The sequence below is a fragment of the Ochlerotatus camptorhynchus genome, unplaced genomic scaffold, assembly GCF_037179485.1.
Source record: "Ochlerotatus camptorhynchus isolate MF236.1 unplaced genomic scaffold, CSIRO-AGI_Acam_v1.1 ptg000062l, whole genome shotgun sequence".
Lineage (NCBI taxonomy): Eukaryota > Metazoa > Arthropoda > Insecta > Diptera > Culicidae > Ochlerotatus > Ochlerotatus camptorhynchus.
Window position 1 is genome coordinate 8,784,388 of NW_027040552.1, and position 18,502 is coordinate 8,802,889.

Consider the following 18,502-nt stretch of genomic DNA (forward strand, 5'->3'; position numbering starts at 1 on the left):
CGTCTTCTTGCTGGCATCTCAACTGCTTGTTCTTGCTCCTGCTGCAGCTGCTGTAATCCTTCCGGAAAGGTACTCGAGCTGTCGACGGCTTGCGGAAACCAGCCAGATTAGGGAAGCAGAGTGGTCCTCTTGGTGGTCCTCCGTGTGGTCGATCAGTGGCTTTCATCACTAAACGACAGTCAAGCAGTAGGGTGAGTAAAATGAATCGAAGATTGAAGATTTAAAAGACCTCATCAGCTTCGGTAAACAAAACATCATGCGGTCTTTTCTCGTGGATCGGAGCTTACCTGGGCAAACCTGTGAAAGTTTCCCCTATCTGAAAGCGTTGTTGGTATGCGTAGGTGATCTCCGATTCACGGAAAAGGCCGCAATAAGTATTGTTTACAAAAGCTGATGTGGCTATTTCAACTGTTGATATTGAATTACCAACTGGATCAAGCAAAATCGATATTTTGTTTGTTTTGTCTATTCTAGTTATCAGCATCCTGCCTCTTCCTCCTCCTCCTTCTTATTCTTCTTCTTCTTCTTCTTCTTCTTCTTCTTCTTCTTCATTCGTTTATTTAACGTCGGTTTTTGTTCCGCAATCTATAGTGCCAATCACCGACGGACATCGATTGCCATCCATTGACGGCAAACGAATGTGCAGGAAGGCAGCTTCCACACCTGTGTAGGAAATCGCACCCATTCAACACACATGGGCCGGGACCAACTTCCCTTCCGAAGAATGAGTGCGATCTACACTGTACCAAAATATCCTTCTCTGATCGAATGAAACCTCAGACCATTCAGCATCCCGCAGGCATCCCTCCCGTCCATCTAGCAGGCATCTCCTCTGCTTCCTCCCACTGCTGTTGAGTTGCGGAAAAGTACTCGAGCCATCGACGGTTTGCGGAAACCAACCAGATTCCGAAAGCAGATTAGTCATCGGAGTGGTCGATCAGAGGCAGGGGAGGGGAGAGTTTGGTCAGGCATTCGTGTTAGACCGTAGATTAATAAGCGTTGGGGCGCAATGAGCAGTCAAATTTGCGGTGTAATTTGCGAAAATGCAATTAAAGGTATTCTGTAACAATTTTGAATATGTTTGCATGTTTCTGTAATTCTGATTGAGTACTGAATTTACCATCAAATTCGAAAAAAAATCTTAAAATATCATCCGCGCTCGCATTGCAAAAACCTATAAAACAAAAACAAAAGAAAACTTAATTTTAAGTAAAAAGTAACGTTTGAAAATAGGCAAATTAACGCTTACGATTCTCAACTACCAATACCTTATTTTAGGTAATCGATGTTTACCGATAATTTAGGTATGTGCACTTTTGTTCAATTATCGTTACTTTTTACCGAATTTTAGGTATTTCTGTCTTAGCATGTAGCACCCGATTCCTGCGTGTATTGCATGGGAAAGTATCTAAATATAAAACATAAAAAAAAATTGTGTGAGCTTCAGGATTGATCAAAGAACTTCGGGACAATTCAATTATCATCAGAAAAATCGCGGCAACTATTAAAACCCCTGAGAAATTCAGGTCTAGAAAATTTTCTTGAAGATAGGAGAAGTTTAGGGCAGTTCCAACTACTTCAGGGAAGTTACGAAAACATCAGAATGGTCTAGACTTTCGGGGAATTTTAAGATCTTGAAGAATTGGTAATTTTGTGTCGGCTTTCATACTGCATGAAAACGTGTTACAGTTAATCATCATCAACGTTTCGATCCAGGGGTTGGAATCATCATCAGGGATAGTTTTAGTTGAAGATCATAAAGATAGTTGAGCTGAACGAAAGACGATACAACTTTATATCCCCTGAACAAGGTCAAATCCAAAAACCGTATAACGTCGGACATAAAACATTCTAGCGTTTTGATCTAACCTTAAACTGAAAAGCCAATATACGAAAATTAAGTATTTTAAGGTTTTGCGGCAAGATGATATCAGACAAGTTTATCAGTACCCTAGTTTTAATTAGAGAGAACTAAGTTGTATGTACATTCCTAAATTACCATTATGGGTGCTCCTCATATGAAACATCAGTGAGTAACCAGCTCCAAATCCACCATGACTGCACTGATACTAACTCGAAACACACAAACCATAATTAGTCCACATAGCAACAAACACCCGAACAGAGATGTGCTTTGGATCATGTCCATCCTATTGTTCCCGAACGGGCAAAAACGTGTAAAACTGTTGGTCCACTGATTCCGGCTTCCACACCAGTTAGTGACTACCGGCCGGCTGCCAGGTGATGCTCTCGGTGATAATGCGACGGATATTTTGCATAGGTTCGCACAAAAACGCAACCCGTTCTCCCACACAACCGCACTCCGCGACGTGTGGTCACCGCGTTTTCCCTGCATGTAGCTCTGCCTCGTGGAAAAGTGAGCAGGTTCATAAATCGACAAAGCTCGTAAAAATATGAACAATTCCTTTTGTGCTTGACAATTTGTGCGAAAATAAATTCGCAAGCGCTTCGGCTTGGGCGCACTCACTGATGCACCTGGTGCGATAATCTTGAATAAATAGTACGTTTCGTCGAAAACGGCAACTTTTAATGAGTAGGCATTCACCATCAGTCCATAGTCGAAGAGGTGCATAAATACGATTGTTTCAACGAATGGGACGATGGGACTCGGTGGGTGAAAGCTACCGGTGTTTACTGCTGTTGGTGGAAAATGGGGTGGCTTTTTCCGCATCTAATGATAGACTAGGTTTTGTTAGGTCTAAAATGCGAGATATGTTGCTTGTTTGGAGGATTATTAAAATTGAACAATGCTTTCGTTTAATTAAGTGGAATGTGGTGGTGCATAAGATAGATAGTAAATGTTTCCTTTTATTCGATACCTTTTCAGCTCTACGGAACCCGCAGATTATCGAGAATTTCCTGTTGTAATCCCCGGGATCCACATAAGAACGCATAAATTGATCCAATTACAAGCAGCATAATGAAGAAAACAAATGACGTGTGTAATTTTTCGACAAATTAGCTATTTATCTGTGATGGGCTTCATAAGTCATTCAATATCGTCATGAAATTTAACAATCCATCGTTAATAATGTTTATTGCTGTCTCGTGCAGAAACCAACCAATTTTCCCATCAAACGAGCCTTCCTTCAATAGCCCACAAACGAGCCAACCAAACGAACGTCAAACTTAAAGACAGGAAAGCAAATTGTCTCACAGGGGGTGCAGATATAATTTAAACTAACGAATTAATTTACTATAAAGTGCAAGCTCACACCGGGTAAGGGGTCGCCTCTTAACCCTGGATGAATGTGTGTGTATATAGGGAAGACCATATAATAATAATAAAACAAGAGTCGATATCGTGCAAAAGGTCAATCAGCATTATATTGGCAATAACTTTAACAGGTTTTTCGCTCCGATAATGAACTTTTGCAGCGGGAGAAAAATATGAAAAGTAAAGTGAAAAATCTGCCGGACGGAAGAAGAGGGAATGCATCACATCGAGGCGAGGAAAAGTGCAATTGCAGCAGTATGGACCCTGCTATATGCAAGTGCAATTGCATTCGCCACAGAGGGTACGTCCGCCGTCGTAGGAATGCAGAAAACGGTCCAATAAAGGAGAAATCGTGAGTGCACATTTTTTGTGCTTCTTTCAAAAGCATAGCGATCATATTTTTTTTAGCAGTATGCACATTATTTACTAACGATTCACTTGCGGCAATGAGGGGCGTTGCAAGCGAGTTATGAGAATGATGCAAAATTTGAACGGTGCACTGCGGTATCCTGCGGTGGGATCGGATTTCGTTGGTCCATGGGACGAGAGACGCACAACACCCAGTTTTCCCTCGAGGGCACTGGCAATGGGGCCGCGATCGAGAGCCGGCGTTTGTGGGGCGTGATTCTCGGGGAAATAATCTAAACCGTGAGATGATGGAAACGTTGGCAATATGGAATGGTGCCGCCAACAAGGTTCAAATGGGTTAATAGATGGAGATGGAAGGTGTTAGTTTGTAATATTTCTCACTTTAGCCATTACTAACTGCGGATTGATGAGTTGGGTTGTTTTTGCATGCATTATAGGCTGTCCATAAGCCACGGGGACAGTTTTTGAGAGATTTTAGAATAATCTCCTCCACCTCGTGAAAAATCATCCATACGTTTTTACACCCAACTCGGTTTGTGGTTGCTAGTCTCCAATTTCTAGAGCGAGTCACGCTCGCAGTGGTTCTCAAACATTAGATGATTGAGACCAACTTTGAGACTAATCTCGACCCATCAATATTGTGAGGCCTAACATGATCTCAAAATACCAAAATGGCTGATGAATCGACAAAAAATGTCAATTAGACCTTGACACCCGAAAAATTACCAATATCTGCTAAAATATCTATAAAAACTTCATAATGTCCCTGGAAACATTAAAATGATCCTATAGACGTCAAAAATAACCTAGAATCAACGGCCCCTAAAAACGGTAAAAGTGGCTTTGAGACGTCAAACATTCTATTAGAAACACCAACAATGACTTAAAAATCGCCTAGAATAGCAAACCAAATTTGAAAAAAAGACATAATGTCAACCACATACTGGTTTCTCTCTGAGATGACTAAGTTGGTCATGACGAAAGGAACAACACAATAGTTGGGTTAAGAAGAATTGCATGATAACACACCATCGACTAGAAATGCTTTCGGCAACGTGGGGCTTTAGGTAGTGATGAAATGTTGCTAGAATAATTCAAACCGAACAGTAAGTGCTAAGTAACATTGACAGATTTTCTTCGTCAACTTTATCTTTGTATACGCACGGACAGGTAAAGACATTCCCAGGTATTTTCAGCACACAGTTCGATAAAAAAAAAGCTTTTATCTAGCATCTAATGCGACAAACACAACAAGAAACGGTTATCTGCTCATGTTATTAACGAAAGAGAAGATCGACAAAGAGAATCGATCATTGTTACTTAGGACCTAATGCAATGTTGAGATTGAATTCCACAGCTGCAGACAGTATATGAGCAAGTCAAACGTGCACTTTTTTGCCTGTAGATTTGAAGAAATACTTCAAATCTCCTCCTACATTGTATGGGTTAGGTAAAGAAGTGTGCGTGTAACTAGTACTGTCGCATTAATGGCCCTTCGTTCATTTTCAACTTCTATTCAATTTTCATACTGTCGTACTCTAGCGGAACTATCTACCTACCCTCTTCAGACCATTCTCTAGCTAGTAAATTATCACACTGAAGCTTCATGTTAAAAAAAAAACACTTTGATATTAACCAATTGTTTTATTTAAATAGTGCAGTACAATTAAGTGTCATAAATAGTAGTAAAATCACGTTTTTAAAAATGTCCACAGGTATACAAAAGTTTGAACACAGTTTTATGTGGATAGATGCGTGTTCTTAAGCCATATATATGAAGTACATTGTGATTATAACCAAGTGTATTCCGTTACATTTACATATTTTAAGATATCTTAACCAAATTTATGCTCCGGTCCAATGTCACCCTACATAAAGCTTGAATCATTTAATATCTGCCTTAAAATCTTACTGATTTTGAACAAGCAATGGTCATTTGTTCAAGCATTCTGTGATGGAATTATGTATTGTCTGGATCTCAAAAGGCTTTTTTTTTTTTTTTTCTTTATTATAGAGATTTTTAGCCATAGGCTAGTTCATCTCTTCGGATCTCATAAGGATTTTAGGGATCTTAATATTAAGAAAATTAACATGTTTGATAATTCTCAGAGTTTGATAAGTCGATGAATTTAGTAAGATTTGACCAAATACCGGTGTATAAAAAAACACCAAAAATTCCCCCCAGCTAAGCCAATTGTAACCTACGGAGCAAAAGACGTGTGTTCAGCATTACAAAGCAAACGGTGAGCCGATCTTAAACCAACATGACTTGTACCAGACACCAAACTGACAGTAAAGTGACATTTTCTATGGATATAGGGTGTCCCAGAAAGTATAAGCACAGTTTATTATTGGAATAAAACAACTTTATGTTAATAAACTCAATTTTTTATTTCATATATGTATCCGGAGAACTTCGAGATTAGGGCGTCAATGTCATTAGGGTCTCAACATGTCAATCATCGTTTTCCCGCGAATTAAAGCTCAATCTCGAAAACTAACAACACAAACAGGTAAAGGAATGACTCCTCTATCATTTGATATAGTTTGTTTTCAAGATTGAACTTTTATTCACGATCAATCGGCGATTGACGTGTTTGTTTACAAAAGCAATTACGCCCAAATCTCATCCGTATAAGTTCTTTATAGTATTGTCTTTATATTGGATGAAAATAATCCTCAGTTCCTTTAATCGTATGCCGCTTTTGTTCTGACGCTGCCCACGAGTTTCAGCACAGATTCCTTGGCGATAATTTTGGCCACTTTTGTCCAGTCTTTCTCAAATTCTTCGATTGAATTCGCTGCTTTTAAGTGTTTCCGTAGATAAGGGAAATGTATGTAATGTCGGCCTAAGTGTCCCTAATTTGGGCCGATACATAAATATCACGGACTGTGTAGTATTGGTCTCCCAGAAGCGTATTGTAGTAAAATTTGACGTATGTTTCATCATCCATGATAACACACGCCAGTTTTCCACACAGCAGGCTATCATATTGAGAAATCCAACATAAATTCCTGTGCGCCTGGTGGCAGGAATAAGCACTAACCGATGGTGATAAGTCTGTGACAGCCCTTGAAAATTTCATTGATTGTTTGCAAAATTATTTAATTTCAATGTAATTTCATGAAAATTTCTTGTCAGCATGGATGAATCTTGTACAAAATGCATAAAACTATTTTGTAATGCATTGTTCTTAAATAAAAGCAACTTCAAGACTTATAAATTACTGAAAACATGTTAAGGTTTGAAATCATCTACCGATTAAACAGCAGACAAAGTTGGCCGAATAAATCAATCGACGAAAAACTATTAAATAGGCCCATTGCTCGGTGTAGCACCAGACGAAAAACGATTTAATCTGCTGATTTATATACCGGCTGAAATTAATTTTTAAGTGGCAATAGATTTAGTCGGTGGACGAATCGGGTGATTTGGATGATGTTTGTTTATTTGGAAGATATTTTCGAAACAAAGCACAATAAAATTCAGCATTATATACCATTATTACAAGTACTACTTTTTTGCTCGGATCATGTTTTGACTTCCACAGAAACTCGCTAGAATAAATAGAAAATTATAGTTTTTTGGTTGAAATTTCAAAAATGTATTCAGTTTGACACATTATTTCGGACTTATCACCGCGTCACGGTGGTCGATTAAAACATGAATTTGTCAATAGCTTCCGAGCTCTCGGTTTGACGGATGCGGTTTGTTTCTGACTCCGTTTTGGATTCTTCTGCTTCTTGAACGTTTTCAGTCCGTTTCTTGCCTTGCCACTTTGGACGTCACTCTTAGATGTTCTCAGTTTTTTGCCCAAATCTCGAACAAATGCACTTTTCTTATTGACGAAAGCTTGGGTGACCTTCTGGTCCACATTTCGGTCCACCGGTCTCAATTTACGGTCATATTTTGATGTGTCCTCGAAATTAACTTCTTTACCGAACTTCCGGATGGCGGTTTGGACTGCTCCGATACTTACTTCCTCCATTTTCGCCAACTTCCTTACTTATTTATATATTCGTCGTCAATCAAATGTAGACCAGTTTAAGTTACAAAAAACACTTAATATCTATTTTAATTTTAATCTCTGACTAACCTCGAAAATAAAAGCTTTTCAAGAGCATTTTTGTTCATTGTCAAATCAATTGTTTCATAATGTTCATTATAACAAGACATCATTCTATTTAAAGGTTGGGTTAGGTTGGGAATAGTGCACCATTTGTGCACGGTCCGTCTGCGCTTTTCCGGGGAAATGTCTCACATTTTGATGATTTTGTAAAAAAAATGCACTTTGCGCATACAAACTTAATGTGAAATAAGTAAACAACAACACACATCGATGAACAGCTGATAACCTTCATTGGGTGGAAATGGCGGTGAGTTGAAAGTGTGCTTATACTTTCTAGGACACCCTACCGTATGCGTGATAATGTTTGCACCATCAAGCAATGTCAAAATTATAAAAATTCCCAAAAAATTCGTTTTCGAGTTTTTTTTTTATTTATTCTCAGAGTCTTAAACTATGTTAATCATCGTTCGAGTTTCCACTTGCTGCAATTATGGCCTCCACACGCTTGCGGAATGCACGGCAGGTTCTAATAATGTAGTCTGGATCCATTTATCTCCAGGTACGGGTCAATGTTTGTCTGAGGCTTGCTGTACTCGGGTGGCGTTTAGAACCGGCCTTGGCCTTCATGACGCGCCATATTGAGTAATCCAGCGGATTAAGATCGAGGCTGGATGGCGGACACATATCCTTCGCCCAGAACGGAAGATGTTCCTGCAACCACTTCTTAGTGCGGTTCGAGGTGTGGCATGGAGCCCCATCTTGTTGAAATACAACATTTGGCTTCGGACCGTACTGTTCTTTGATCCACGGAAGAACATACTTACTTAAAATCCCGATGTAGACCTCCGTGCTGACCTTGTCGCCTTCTGGAATGAACACCGGGTCCATTTTTTGCCATCGGAAGCCACCAATCCAAATACCATAACGCTAGCAGGATGCTTGGTCAGATACACGTTCTTATGCTCGTCGGCCACGTCTTTTACCGGAAGAGAACTAATATACCGGTCGGTTCTGGAATTTGATACGGGATCGACGGTAAACATGTTCTCGTCGGTGAACAGGATCACCGCATTTTTTCGCTTAAGGAAGTTCAAGATTTTCTTGCATCGTTCAACTCGTAGCTCCCGGATGCGGTTGGTAATCATGTGAGTTTTTTTTCCGTGTCCTCGACTTCGCCCCGCAATCGTCCTTTACGATCTTCCGTGTCGTAAAGTCACTGATCCCGTGTTCCTTTGCCATTTTCTTTAATGAATGCACTGGATTCACCCGAATCTTCCTTTTGATAGCAGCGATAACCCTCGGAACCCGAGCTGACCTCGGACGACCTGTGGCCACCTTCACGGATAGTTGTCCTTTCTTTTCTCGGTCTAAAACCCTTTTGACACTCCCACGGCGATTGAAATGTCTTTTTGCGACATTTGCGCGTGGGACAAATCACGAACACTGTCACTTCGTCATGGTGCAACTGTCAAACTAAGTAAATCATTTTCTCTTATACACAGCCTACTACGGTATGAGCTATAAGTTACGTGCATGCAAAGAAAACCAAGGCATTTGCACAGGTGAAACGGGAACCTTATTTGTACGATGGTGCAAACATTATCACGCATACGGTATATACCAACCATTTGTTCGACATCGGGTTGATATGTCAAGACCACTGCCTTATGCCAATTTAATGTGAATGTGCCTCAATTGACAGTAGTTAAACTAAACAAAAATAAATGTAGCAAAGTTGATGGATTTATGGTTTTTGACGTAGGATTACGTCTTTTGGCAACATTTTGGGGGTGCAATTTCATAAAACCAAAATCGACCGCGTTACGAAAAGTGGTCAGGTTTTGACCACTTATAACTCTGTCAATAGCGGATGGATTTTAATTCAAAACTAGCCAATCGATTAGAAATTTTTCTACGAATCTGCTAAAATGAACATTTTATCAATTTTCAATATGTCATTATTCAAAACTACACAAATGTACAACTGTTGCAAAAAGTGGATTCCCTAACACAGCCTTCACAATCGAATTCCATCCGGTCTCGCCGAACGGTGCTTGTTGGCGTGTGTGGTGAGAGTTCTGGTGTCCAGTCGTCTCGTCATCAGCTGCAGTACTTTCAGCAAGTGGCATTGTACATTTTTCTCCAGTACACAACGAAAGGCTTTCCGCAAGCAGCTAGGTTTCAAGGCTATCCTCAAGAACTCTCGATTCACCGAAGAAGGAGGAAGAAACCGCATCGCTACTGATCAGATTCAGTTGCTCGTCGTGAGCCACTGTGCGTCATCTATTTTTGTAACCTGCTCACCAGCCCCGTAATGTGGGTGGATCACCTTTTCGTGATACGTTACGGGATGTAAGATCTATCACCGATTCCTAGTCCTGACTACTTCAAACTAGAGGAACAGGATTTTTCAATAATCCAAGGAACACATCTTAGCCCTTGTTACTTTTTATGCCTTGTTTGATAGTGACAAGACTCGGCTTTGTCTACCGAGGATGATCTTGACACAAGGAAAAAAAAATGAGTTACTTGTCTTCATCTATGTGATTCCTAATCTTCTATTCGTTGTTCCCTAGTTTGAAGTGGTTAATACTAGGGTTCTGATGCATGGTCATTATCGGTGTCATACCTTAATTTTGTTGCTAAGGAATCAAATTTTGACTGACAAAGGGGCGCGCCTTTGGAGGGTGTTTCAGCACTCCGAAGGGTATAAATAGCGGGACCTTTCAATTAGAGTCGGATCCTTGCGATAAATGCAAGAGTGACAACTGTAAAAAATCGTATACTTCATCATTTTTCAATAGTGATGGAGTAATACGACATGCACTAAACTAAGGACACGGGATATACTACAATAGATCAATTTACTGGTCGCAGTAGTGTTTGGTCCCGAACAGAGGAAAAAAAAAGGTAGACGAAAATTCCAGCTTTAGGAAGTTAAATAATGTTTAAAAAGTATTTCTCGATTCCCTAGGAATTACCGGAAGAGCCATCGACTGTTTCTCGATTTATGGGTAGCCAAAAACGGTAAAAAAATGGAAAGATTAGTCGAAAGGGTATCAAGCGTAAGACATTTTTATATATGATTTTTTTTTTAATTTTGAAGGCTCAAAACATTTTAGATCTTCTAAAAGATTCAAGTCTCTCACAATAATTTTCACCTTAATTCAAGCGCAGGCAGGCAATAATAATTCTGATTATTTGAAAAAATCGGTATAAATCGGTAAAGATCTCAAAAATCGCTATGCTGAGGAACCTTATTGTTTATTTATTTATTTATTCGTCAATCAATCAAATCGTAGACTATATATTAACATTAGGACTGATGTTCTATGACTTCGCAGGGTTCTGAAATATATTTTTAATTTTTTTGAGGGCATATTTAGGTCAATCAATTTCACAATGATGATAATAAACAGTCATCATCTGATTTACCAGTCCAAATTTAGTGTAATTGGTCCGATGGCGATCTACTGCGAACAAATGTCGGTTGCGTAATTGTCGGGAAGGTGCATATAAATTTAATTTTGATAATAGATCAGTTGAGTCAATGCGTTGCGAAATGATTTTGTTTAATAATGCTGATCAACAAGCAACTTGCTTCATATGACGGGAGAGTAAAAGCCTTGCTTTTGGTTTGACTCTAGTCGTTCTTCATGCTTTGTCATATAAGGTGACCAAACAACGCTACAATATTCTAAAATTGACCTCACATAAGCAACGTAAAGTGATTTTATTGTATAAGGATCTTTAAAGTGGAGACCGAAACGTTTTAGAAAATTAAGCATATTGCCTGCATATTTTTGCGCTTTTCATTCGATTAAAATTCAGACAATATACCACAATTTCCGTAGAATGTGTTTCAGATGAAATTTTCGTTTGTTCGTCATAGCTTAGAATATTATTAAAAATATCGGATTCACTACCAGTCACATCCGGTTCGTCACAGTCTGCCTCAGAAAAGTGCGTCAGGTCCATCTCCTGCGAAACGTCGTGATCCTCGTCAATTTCATTCTCAGCCGCATCCGGTAAGTCACAGCCTACCTCTGAAGAGAGCATCAGGTTAAGCAGAAACACATTTTCTTCCACCAAAGGTCACGTAAATTGCGTTGAAAACACATGAGCATGAGCACCCCTCATACGATGAAGTTGAAGTTGACCGGTTGGTTGGATGTGCTGTTATAGTAGGTGGAAATTCAGCACTCGCCGGGTACGGGTTCAATATCTCTCCCCTTCGAAACTGAATTGTAGGTCGATAGTTAATCGGCGGTCGCGAAAACCGATCTTATCTGTATATCGGTATCTAGTTCGGAAATCGGTATAAATACCTATAAATCTGAATATCTGGCAACGCTGAGCTAGGTATCAAGACTGCTCTCAAGAGCCCTCGATTCACCGAAGAAGGAGGAAGAAGCCGCATCGCTACTGATCGGATTCAGTTGCTCGTCGTGATCCGCTGTGGGGCATCTATGGCAAGCGCTTCACCCTCTTTACAAACAACAAACAGCTCGCCAGCCTCATTCTTGTTGAACACCCTAATAGCTCAGCATTACTCAACCATCACGACAAAACAGTTCTTTTCAGGATCACCATAAATTATTGTTGTTTAAGAGTTAATTTTCATTGAACGTTCGCTCGCCTTACTGCCATCCACATTAACCCCAAATCTCTTTGATAATGTACCCAGCAACCAAAAGTTTGTGGTCAAAAGCGTAGCAGTATTGAAGTGGTACATACAAATTCTCGCAATTACCGAATACCACATAACCTTGTCAATTAACCAGAAACACTTCGAATTAAGGTAAGGCTTTCTCTAGGACGCTAGAAAGAAGCAAAAATGTCTCGAATTAATATGATTGATCGCAAATATCTCTTTTTTATTATCTATTGAATAAACCACCTATCTATTGAATGTCATCAGAAAACGAGGCATTTCCGTGATCAGAAAAAGTGGTTTCCCTAACACAGTCGACAAATATTGATACCGAGCACGTAATCCTACGTTAAATCTTAGGTCGTGTCTTGGATACAACCTCTTACTTTTTATCTAGTTCGTTGATTTGGAAGGCTCAATAACTTGATGGCTGTGTATGCAATTGAATATTTTGTTAATTACCACCACTGGTTGCAATAAAACTTATGGGTCGGAAATAAGAAATATAGCTTCACATAGTTAACATACTGAAACAATACCTTACAACCAGATTTACAATGCGCGTACACCCCGGATGTTGAGTATTGTAGCTCTAATTGTGTCCATCAGATATTTATTCATTAGCTTTAACAAGCAAAATTTACTTTTCACCTTTCATGACATAGGTAAACAACATATTTTATGCCAACGGTTTCGTAATCCCAAATCTACAATATTATTGTTAAAACAATCATATAATTCAATAGCAAAGCAGTAGATAAATAAAAATCTGATTGCTCCCAAAGATTAAGCTCGACGCGCGATAGCTTTCCTACCGGTTCAAGCGATTCTTATTTCCATACACCAGTCGTTTTTTAACGACCTATTTTTTAATAACTGTGTGCACCCATCCTTTTCTAGATGGAGAAAGAAGGTCATAAAAAGACAAAAAATCGCACTTTTTCCAACCCCTGGCTGGTCTGACTCTGGGAATAGGTATGTAGCTTGATTTATTGATCGCCGTCGTCGTTGTCGCTCGTATACGGATATGGTTGGAAGTTTTTCGGTGCTTTGTATTACGACTTTACATCTGTGAAGACGAAGAAAATAGACTCCGGGTGATGGTGATGAATATAATGAAAGTCGTACAATAATTCATTTTTCTCCGCCGGAAAACGGCACAACACGAAAAAAAAAAACAAAATATACGACCTTTTCGTCAAACATAAACCTGCCGGAGCTGATAAGAGGGCCCGATTCGGGGGTCGTCCGTATAACTTTTATGGAGCTTTGTTATGCATCTTTTTTTTTTTATTATATTTATTTTAGCAAACGGACACGCATCCAATTAATACGAGCTTCTGAAATACAATAAAGATTATCTTGGAAGTCCAGTCCAAGATCCAACGGGGCGCAATGGTCACGGACTTGGTTTCTTCTCGTGCAGAAGCCATGCCTCTTTCATGGCGTCAATCTTGGACCATTTATGTGCTGATTTCACACACAAGTGAGAAACACGCGATAATGGCTATCAAAAAATGAGCGAATGAATTGTTTATCGCCGGAATAACATGACTCAAATGAATATTTTATCTTGACGACTTCACGTCCCCCGTTGAAGGTGGTAATATGGTTGGGAACCTCCTGGCTCGAGGTTCCATGAAAGCCTCATCAATTAGGATTAGATTTTGACTGAGTTCTATTTATTATTGAACACACAGACACATGGACTCGCTAAAGCAGATGGTTATTAATTTTAATGAAGTCGTAAAATTTACGCCCCATGCATTATAATTGCTTTCACATTACCCAAGGACTGCACCGGAGCGTGACTAGAGCGAGAGAAAGAGCTTTTCAATGTCAAGTTCAACTTTTTGGTCATTTTGTTTATTCTAACCCGGATAACATCTGTAGATTTATGTTTAATTTATTCCCACTGGAGTAAACTTGCGTTTATGAGGGGACCAATAAATTTCGGATATCAACAAACCTTAGAGCTGCATCTCAGGTTCACCGATATTAACAAAATTCAGCCATAAATTCAGCCAAACATACTTTATGGCGTTAAACAAAAGCTCAAACCGTGGCAGGAATTTGTTGTAATTTGTTGAATCAGGCAAGCGCTTAAACCGTAAGTTGGAATAAATTTGTAACTGCTTTGGCCATGCCACTGAACTCGGCCCATAGTTGGATCTTTAAATTTATGATTACTACCGATGCTGCCTCTCCCTTCAAAATTCCATTTTCTTTTAACAAATTGAGAACATTAAAGTAATAAACCGTGCAATGATTCCAAACCGGGCCCGACGCCACTGATTGCAAAATCGTCCATTTGCGGAAATCTTGACCCCATGGGCGCGAGAAAGACCACATGTTTTCCAATCACACGGTACGGTTCCGAAGCCAAGGCATCAAGCAAGATATTTATTAACAACAATATTATTAACGAGCCTTGCAGTTTTCTCCCCTTTTGCTTTGTGCACTTCATCTTAACTCCAACAAACCGACCGAGGAGAGCCGAGAGTGCACCAATTTAATGATGTTGCATTATGGCACATCCCCGCCCATTCAATATTCAATCTATTTTAAAAAGAGTTTGCAACTTGCAACCACCATCTTTCAATGCTCGTTTGGCGTTTCTCTTCGCTGTGTCTTGTACAATTTTCACACTTTGCTATATAGGTAGGTATGTTGCAATCATTGCCGGATGGGAATCAGAAAGTCGAGTTTTATGGTGCAGCTTAAGCTTGTCGTCCCTATTGAGCATTCAACAGCAATAATGCACTTTGGCATGATTGGTTATGATTTGACAATGCAACCCACCAAGGTGTTGAAAGTTACAACTTTGTTGTAAACGATGTCTTTAGGTTCGGATGAAACGCTGGAAGCGATCATATTTTTAGCAAAATATCCCACGAATAAAGCACAAGTATGATGAGGAATGGAACACTTTTAAAGATACAAATCCACAGTCGAGAACTGTCAGTATTGGACTAGAGTAGGGTTGTTGAAATTTAAAAAAGTGCTTAAATCTATAATGACTCGGTTTCACAAGTTCACAAGTTCCATATTACTGGTAGCATGATGTTTGGTGTATGAAGGATGATCACATATACAGATTATTCTGTACATTACAGATTGGGTTGATCATTTCTTGACCAAGAATCTGTATGTGCAGATATACAGATTTTAAGCTTAAATACAGAGTATACATGAAAGGAGAGGGATAGAAGGATTCTTAATTTCCATTTAATTCCACTGCTAATCTTTGACAGATACGCGTATTTAGTCTACTAATTTATTTATTTATTTATTTATGACTAAACATCACCTCCAATGATGTAACCTAAACTAAACATAAAAAGTATTAAAACTTAACATCAATAAGTACATAGATAGTCATCTCGTAAAAAGGAACATTACTAGACAAACTAAACTGATCTAGAAACAACGAACTAAACCTCCGGCAAGGCAGCTGGTGAGTCAGGTCAAAGTCAAATAGTGCGGAGACCGTATTGAACAGTCTCTGTAAACCACCGATTGCGCCGAACATGTTATAATTCTAGATAGAGCTGGAATTAGGGCGTAACAGCTTTTGTAAACAATGACTTCTACCGATGATTTCTTGGAATTCAAGGCACGCCCACGCAGACCACCCTAACCATTTGATATGGGAAGTCTTTCCCTACCTGATGAGGATGTTGGTTTGCGTGGGCGAGCCTTGAATTTCTAGAAATCATCAAGAGAAGTCATTGTTTACAAAAGCTGTTAGGCCCTAATTCCAGCTCTATCTAGAATTAGTTAGCTGTATGGGCAGGCGCAGCATTGAATTATTCCAAGGAGAACAGGGCAATCGGTGCGTCCTTACAAAATATCCGCAATTAGCAATGCTCTTGCTGTATCTCTTCGGACCGATAGGAGCTCCAGATGGATCAGTTGCAAACGACTTTCGTAGCTGGGCAATCGGAAGGGATCCGTCCACGGCAGTTTACGTAGCGCATATCTCAGGAACCGTCGCTGAACAGACTCAACTCTGTCAACACAGTTGTTGTAGTGTGGAGTCCAGACAACCAAGCAGTATTCTAATATGGAGCGAGGCAAGGATTTAAGGCGATTTAAGGCACTAGATATCCGTGAAGTCTTTGGCAATACTGAAGATAAACCATAGAATTGTGGGGGCTTTATCGACAGCACACATGATGAGTTGCTTGAAAGAGAGTTGTGTATCCAGAATCACACCTAGGTCCTTAATTTGACTGACGAGCTCAATTTCAGTGCATAACCGAGTGCATAACAAAACATACTTGAACATAATAGTCTCTTTCTTGCGCGAAAAAGAGATAACCGAGCATTTGGACATTTAGATTCAGAATACACCAATCAGCAAAAGAATTCAGCTGACGTTGACGGAAGTAACAGTCTTGAATTGAGTGAATTCGAAGGAAGAGTTTGCGTAAGATAATCGTGATTCCTCAATTAGCAGATTCACTCGACTATTAGTACAAGGCACTGAAGAAGACTGCACGTTGTATGCATGAGCATGAGCATGATTGACCGCCCACGGTTGCTACTCTGTTGTTGCCAGATCAGCTATAATGACACAGAGAACCAATAGAAGATGCTTGGGACTAGCAATAATCCTCAATTTGTGAAACCTGGTGATCTAAAACTAGGTAATACCAGCACCGGCCGCATCCGAACACAGGTCAAGAAAGGAATGGGTAGGAATGTGTTGACGTGACACTCGCTTAGATAGAAGCCTAGAACACGTCTGCGCTTCCACGAGGAATCACTGGGATATTGGGTAAGAGGGTTGGGATTTGGTAAAAGATAAGCAGCACGGTTCGTTTTGGTAAAAAATAAGCTGAATCCAGACTTCCTGAAATCTCCAGAGAAGAGACAGTGTGCTTTGCGCTGCCTAGTCTCGTACCTCTCTCAGTTAAGCTGGGTTTAGATAGGGCAAGTCAATTGATCAAGTCAGTTGAATTCAACTGACTTGAACGCGATTTGAACGTGTAAACCATGCCATTCAACTGACTTGATCAACTCACTTGAATTGAAAAAAGTTGAACCAGGCTCAACTTTGCAAGCCAATTGAATTCAACTGAGTTGATCATTTGACTTGCCTAGTCTAAACCCAGCATTATGGTGAGCTGTGTGATGTAAACGAACGAGGCACAATGAAATGCGAGTTTCTGTTGCGGCGTGCATTGGCGTTGACGGCACCGTCGAAAAATTTGCACTTCCAGCAAATTTAGACAGTTTGTTATGGGAATTTTCGGTGGAGTGAAAGGATAGTACAAAGTCCGCCATGTTTCACGCACAGGCTGACGTTTGCTTATGGATTTTTCCATAGACGAGTGCACAGGTGAACTTTTGTTCATCTACTGATAAAAAATTGACACAACAGCGGGGCCCTGTTTACTAAAAATGAACACACGAATAATGCTCGCGTCACATTTGAAAAGGGCCTATCAACTTTTGTAAACAACTTCCTAGGTCCTTTTCAAGAGAACCGAAGTACGCCCACGCAAACCAAGAGCACTATCGGGAAGGGGGGAATTTTCTCTACCCGATGGTGTTGTTAGTTTGCATGGGGTATTCGGTTCATAAGAAAGGGGCTTAACAAGTTTTGTGTGCAAAAGTTGATAGGCCCGTTTCAAATGTTATGTGAGTATTATTCATGTGTTCATTTTTAGTAAACAGGGCCCCGCTGTTGCGTCACTTTTTGTGGAGTGAGTGAACTCAAATCCATACGTGCACTCGTCTATAGGAGTAAAGAGCTACAGAGTCGCCGTCAACGAAAAATTCACTGCCTTGTGAGCAGCGTTGCCAGGTCATTTTCAGAAAAATCTGGACCAGTTAAAATATAAAATCTGGAAAAATCTGGAATGCTTAAAAAAATCCATTTTTTTTATATAATGCTATTGAAATCAAAGTGATGTGCCAATCTCCCGGAAAAATCGGTCAATATGGTCATCTGAAATTTATTTAAAGTACTACAATGGATATGAATTACATGTTTAAATAAATATATAAAGCAAATAACTTGTTAGCATTGCTGAAATCATCCAAAAGCTGAAAAGTATTGACACAATATGCCCAAAAGTTTAAATATCCATTACGCAGAATGTCAAAAATTGAGTTAAATGTGGGCAAAATACTGCAGAAAATATGTTTATGATTGTCGCT